We start from the raw sequence: 6,384 nt of genomic DNA on the forward strand, positions 1-6,384 counted from the left end.
TGTGTAGGGTTCTGGTCTACAATTTGAAGCATCTTCTGCTGTAAACTGGGATCAGAAATCCTTGAACAAGGAACCAATACGGTTCTGAAAAGCATTGGAGATTTTAGTCCTGGCCCAAATATAGCAGCTTTCTGACACCCCTTCTCTCTGGCACTGGTGTCCTGGCCTCCTGTAACTAGAACATCTTGAAGTCCTCCAGTAGACTACACAGGATCCTGATAGTTAGTTGGATGGGTACTTTCTAAACTTTTTGAGTGGTGTTGGGGGTTTTGGAACTTTTACCCCGGGGCATGAATATAATTCTGGGATCTGTGTGTTGTAATGTGTGTTTATTTAAATTAAGGTAATGGTAAGGTTTTACTGCACACTGAGATCAGTTATATGACGAACGACGTACCAAAGGACATATAATGAAGGTGGTGATGGCATTTGATTTCTGTGATCCCATATTTATTTTTAATTTATCAGTGAGTTTTCTTTATTTTTTCCCTTTGAAATTATTGGGTTTATGAAAACTTGCCCTGGAGCCCAAATTGTTATTATTGGTGGCCACTACATTTGTTGACAACCTGATTTATGCTATCATCGGGGGTTTGATTAATTATCATCTTGCCTGAGGAAGGGTCCCGAGTTGCCTCGAGAGCTTGCATATTGTAATCTTTTTAGTTAGCCAATAAAAGGTGTCATTCGGCTTGACTTCTCACTGCAATCATAATGGCTAACACGGTACAACACCCTAGTACTATTGGATATAAAGAAATCTATCATGTAATATCATTCTTTCAATATATTTCTTTTGATTATCCAAGTCGTACTGAGATGTGGGGAGTCGTGAATTGGTGACAGCATTCTGATGCATTGTTGGCACTTTTACTTGAGTAGTGTGCCATTGGGTTTCTTCTTTCCTTTTCACATGTGACATGCTGCTCTGCATACACGTTGCCTTTTTGAAATGAGACCTTTAAAAACAGAACCAAAAATAACCGGCATAGACGAGGCAGTCCAGCAGTGAAATCAGACACCTTGTTGCTGCACAGTTTGATAACACTTAGTTGTAAAGGTGGTTCTTCATTCATTTACCACAAAACTCAGTCACTTGGAATTAAGAACGAGCCAATCATGGGAGAAATCTGCATTTCCAGTCTCAGGTCAGACACATTGGGCGCTCTCCGATATTCAATTTCACAATCAGTTGTTGTGTCCCACCTAATTCACTTCTTATGGGAGCAGCTATGAAATGGAACCTGGTAGTATTCATTGCATACACCTGCACATCTGGTGACGGTGGTGAACAAGCTCTAGTATTACAAGCATTAAGAGATCAAAGAGTCAAATGATGTGGTGTTGTCACTGCGCCTCACACTGTGTGGACTACCATGCTTCAAAGACATTCACAGTACAAGGAGCGCAAAGATATACTCAGCCATATGAGGTGAAAAAGGCCAGAAATCTGCCTTTAGAGACTCCAAACAATCAATATTTACAGTGAAATGATCAACAACAAAAACGAGAAATGTATTGTATAGTGCTATATGTACTTAATAATGTATTATATTTTACTAGCTATGTTTACCTGTCAAAGACAGGAATTAAAATCAAGTGTAAAATATTTGATATTTGGGATCTCTTGCCTTACCTGTACCTACGTCTTTCTTTGGTATCCTTTCTTACCTCAACACATGTTGCCCGACACTTCCTGTCAGAATTGCATTCCAATAAAATCTACTTCTCAGACTCTGTCTTCTTTATGACTTCTACCAATGGTAGATGGGCCCCCATTACCTGCTGTGAAAACATTATTTATATTCTTGTGAATGCTTCTTGTCCTACACCCTACGCTATTTAACTACCATCAATGGTAGATTAGACGTGCTGCCATTACTCGCTGTAAAAACATTATTTGTATTCTTTCGAATACTTCCCGTGTTTGAAGGCAACTCTCAGCATTTCCTCTATGCCTTTCCTCTGTATCCTTGTTCACGTCAACCTCTCTTGCCTCACGCTTCCTGTCTCAATCGCATTCCTGTAGATTCTACTTCTCACTCTGTCCACTTATTGACTACCACCATTGGTAGAGGTGCTGCCATTAACCTGCTGTGAAAAAATCATTCATATTCTGGTGAATACTTCCTGTGTTTGAAGGTGACTCTCAGTGTTCCTTCTATGACTTTCCACGGTTTCCTTGTTTGTTTCCTGTCTCTTGCCTGGTGCTTCCTGTCTTTATCGTGTTTACATAATGTCTTCTTCTAAGAGTCTGTCTGCTTTTTCACTACCATCAGTGGTAAAGGTGTTGCCATTACAAGTTCTGTAAACACCATTTGTATACTTACGTTTGAAGGCAACTGTCAGCGTTCCTCAGTATCTTTATTTGTGACAACCTCTTTTGCCTGAAGCTTCCTGTCTCAACAATGTTCCTACAAACTGAACCTTTCAGACTTTGTCCACGTCCACTTATTGACAACTGCCACTGGTAGATGTGCTGCCATTACCCCACTGTTAAAATGTCTTTCATACTCTTGCGAATACTTCGCATGTTTGAAGAAATTCTCAGCGTTCCTCCTATGTCTTTCCTCGATATCCTCATTTGTGCCAACCTCTCTTGCCTGGCTTTTCCTGTCTTGATTGCGTTTGACTGAGCAACCAAAGCCAAACTGACCAATCAGACCAAAGCCAGACTGTCCAATTAGACCAAAGCTAAACTAACTGATCAGACCAAATTCAAACTGAGCAAACTGACCAATCAGAGCAAAGCCAAACTACGCAATCAGACTAAAGCCAGACTTGTCCAATTAGACCAAAGCTAAACTAACCAATCAGACCAAACCCAAACTGACCAATCAGAGTAAAGCCAAACTGACCAATCAGGCCAAAGTCAAACTGACCAATCAGAGCAAAGCCAAATTACGCAATCAGACTAAAGCCAGACAGTCCAATTAGACCAAAGCTAAACTAACCAATCGGACCAAACCCAAACTGACCAATCAAAGTAAAGCCAAACTGACCAATCAGAGTAAAGTCAAACTGACCAATCAGGCCAAAGTCAAACTGACCAATCAGGCCAAAGTCAAACTGACCAATCAGGCCAAAGTCAAACTGACCAAGGGACCGGACATACACACACACACAGACATTATCAGTTTATTATATAGTAGATTAATGTGCACACTGCTGTAAGACTGCCAGGCAGGGGGTTCACCATATTAAAATAAATCAGATTAAGTTGACTACATTGTTAGCAATGCCATCCCACAGTTGTGGCCTGGTCTATGGCTGTACCAACTGCATGTTTTCCCTGTGCCCCTGTGGGCTTCCATTGCACAATGTAATTTTGTTTCATCTAACAAGGAGGATGCTGTCTCATCATGCGTATTGCTGTCTCATCATCCTGTTCCAGTTAATCCCATAATGGCAAAGGCAGATTTACAAAAACAGATGGACGGAAAAATAAAGTGTCCTTAGTGAATTGAAAAACTATGACCAAGAAGGAAAACGTGAGGATGAAAAATACAAATATGGCTCCTCTTGCCCATCCAGCGATCATTATTGATACCTTGCAGAAATGGGCTTGAAACAGAAAGGGATGTAACTTTGGCACTAGTTACATGCACACACCTGATTTTATATAGTGTCTTTATAGGTACTTCACATACCCGTCAAGCTGTTTCTGTATTTGTACAGCACCCTCCTGCTAGGTCTCTTGTGCTTTATGATTCAACATGCTATCTCAGTAGCCTAATTTCAGTCAAAGCATGTAGCGCAAAGTGCTTAACACAATGTTAAAGAAAAAATGGAAATTAGAAATAAAAAGCATGTGAATAAATAAATAAAAGAAGTGCCAAAACAGTAAATAAGAGTAAATTAATATACACTTAGATAGTACAAAAAGACAAGTAACAGATAAAACAGTTCTTATTCTGGATTACGTTGCTAAATAAATGTTTTCAAGTCTCTAATGTTACGGATGTGCACCAAAATCCTCACAAGCAAACAAACGTGGCGCACTTTACAGATTAAGTGTGCTAGAGAAACTGGAATTTCTCCTCCACAAGCCGTTTCTGCAAGATATCAGATTCCGTGAATAAGGAAGAAAATGGAAAAAAAAAACTGCAGATTTTCTAAAATTAAGTTATGTTTGTTTTATGGTATAATATTCTAAGTGTAAAAAATAATTATTTGAAGAACATTTAGAGCTGAAAATGGCAGCCTTCCTCATTCTTAATGTTAGTTGTGGTGGAAACAACCCAAAATCAAGGATTTGCTACACTTTTCTTGCTCTCGATCAGTTTTATTTTAATCACTTCTTATTCCTTCAAAATAGGAAGGAATTTATTTAGAAAGTTAGAAAAATGTCTCTTTATTGTTCGGAACAGGGAAAGATGTTGTTTAAATTGTTTTTACAGAAATATGCAAGGCGGGTTGATCGACCCATCATCTTGACCAGGTAACAGGTAGGCAAATGATAAAAGCACTCCTATTAACGAAAACAAAAGAGTATGTGTGTGACCAAATTCTTGGGAAAACTAAGGTGGAAAACTATGAGGAACTCGTCCTACCTGGTGCTTGGGTGCAACCAGGGTGGGCACCACCATTAATGTGAATTACGCATACTCCTAGGGCACAAAAAACAATTTAATAGTCATAGAATCCTTTCAGATGTAAACAGTTTTTTGTCAAGCAAAGGCTCAGCAAGAAACAACACTGCCAGCCATCAAGTATTTTTAAGAGAGGGGAGAAATAAAGTGCTATCTATTTATCTCTCTCTTATATAGTGCCTTTCCTATCTATCTGTCTAGTTAAACATAAGTAGAAATATACAGTAATATAGTTACTGAATACAATCGCCTTGATAATTGATGTACTTATAATAATAATAATAGGCGGTACTCATAATTATTTTGACACATAAATTATACATCTTCACCAGAAATCATATTGAAAAACATGAAAAAGCAATCAAGCTTATAAACTCTAGTAAGAATGGATACTTTTTAAAAAAATTTTACAGCACTCCTTGCAATTATAACTAAAGTGCTTTCAAAAACTACACTATGAAAAGACTTATTTGTAAGTAAGACGTGTTCAGACCCCGGATTATCCAGCAGAGGACTGTCCGCCCACCCACTCACTCACTCACAGGGACCAGCTAGAAGTCACCAGTTAACTTGACAGCACAGTTGTGCACTCTTTATTTCTCCTTTTTCTGATCCGTATTTACCCAGAAGAAAGCCAATACCTCTGTCGAGAGCAAGGTGGGCAAAGCTGGACAAGATGCCATTCGATCTTGGCGCACATACCCACCATCGCTCAGACGACAAGGATCTACACATGCAGTACAACCCGAGCGCACGTCTGAGACTCCCAAGGAAAATCTGACAAGAAGACGGGGAAGGTGACGCCGCCTCCCGAAAGAAAGTCGATCCAGTTTGTGTATGTCGTCCACGAGCGTTTCGGATGCTCCAAAATTATAAACAAAAACATAACGAAAATTCCCGTGTGAAATGGAAAAATACAATTTTTTATAGATTCCCTGTTCTTCGTTATGGTTAATATAGACAATACAAGAAAGAGTAATAGGGATCAGCATGGAGTGAGTACAAGAACACTCAAACTAAATATTGTTAAAATGGGAGGAATAATGTCGCACTTACAATTAGTGAAAAGTTCATACAGACAAGTTATATACTAGAAGCAAAAATAAATAAATCTGCTGCTCCGGTCAAACTATGACAGACTGAACATTTTAAAGCTAATAGACGAAGAACAGTTCTCCTTTTTGCTCTACACGCTTCATTCATTCCATTGTGTGAAGTTTTCCCTTCCTCGGCTACTTCCTTAGGGATTTTGACGCCGAATTATAAGATCGCAGGTTCTCACAGAGCAGAAAGAAGTGAAGCCTTTCGTGAGTAAAAACTCAAGAAAAAGTAAAGTGGAAAGAAGTTTTTTAAAGTTAGAAGCAAAAGTGGTTTCATGGAGGGACTGGCAAGTCGCATGCTTCCTACGCCACGATGCTTGCAGAATCCCAAACTCATAGCAAGAAGAAGTAATTTTGGGAATGCTCACCCCAATCACAGTTGTCCCCGTAGCACTGCAGACCCCACAGTCCGTCACTGTCCGCTTTCCTGAGCCCAGTAAAGGAAATCAGTAGAAGCCTTGGAGCTTTCGGCGGAGTAGGGGGCGGGGCCACGGCAGCCCATTGGTCACCCGCTGCGCTTACTAAACCGGAGCTCGGAGTCTCCGCTTAATCCGTCGCCATAGCCTCATATCCCTTTTGGCATGAAAATCAAAAACATGAAGCACGCCCTCTTCGAATCAAAAAATCCGTAAGGCAGGGAGACTGAACAGGACTTGCCTGCAGCTGGCTGAGCTTTAATACAAAGTGATCTA

The 6,384-nt window shown here is 39.9% G+C and overlaps 1 protein-coding gene across 2 annotated transcripts in view; it reads right to left on the reverse strand.

Moving 5' to 3' along the window:
* prx (periaxin) overlaps window positions 1-6,181 on the reverse strand; it is an 80,903-nt gene extending 74,722 nt beyond the window's left edge. For both annotated transcript variants that reach the window (XM_039768284.1, XM_039768283.1), the window contains exon 1: window positions 6,061-6,181. The gene's annotated coding sequence lies outside the window, so the exon portion shown is untranslated. The remainder of the gene's footprint in view (window positions 1-6,060) is intronic.
* Between the last annotated feature and the right edge of the window lie 203 nt (window positions 6,182-6,384).

This window comes from Polypterus senegalus, chromosome 11 (assembly GCF_016835505.1).
Source record: "Polypterus senegalus isolate Bchr_013 chromosome 11, ASM1683550v1, whole genome shotgun sequence".
In the NCBI taxonomy this organism is placed as follows: domain Eukaryota; kingdom Metazoa; phylum Chordata; class Cladistia; order Polypteriformes; family Polypteridae; genus Polypterus; species Polypterus senegalus.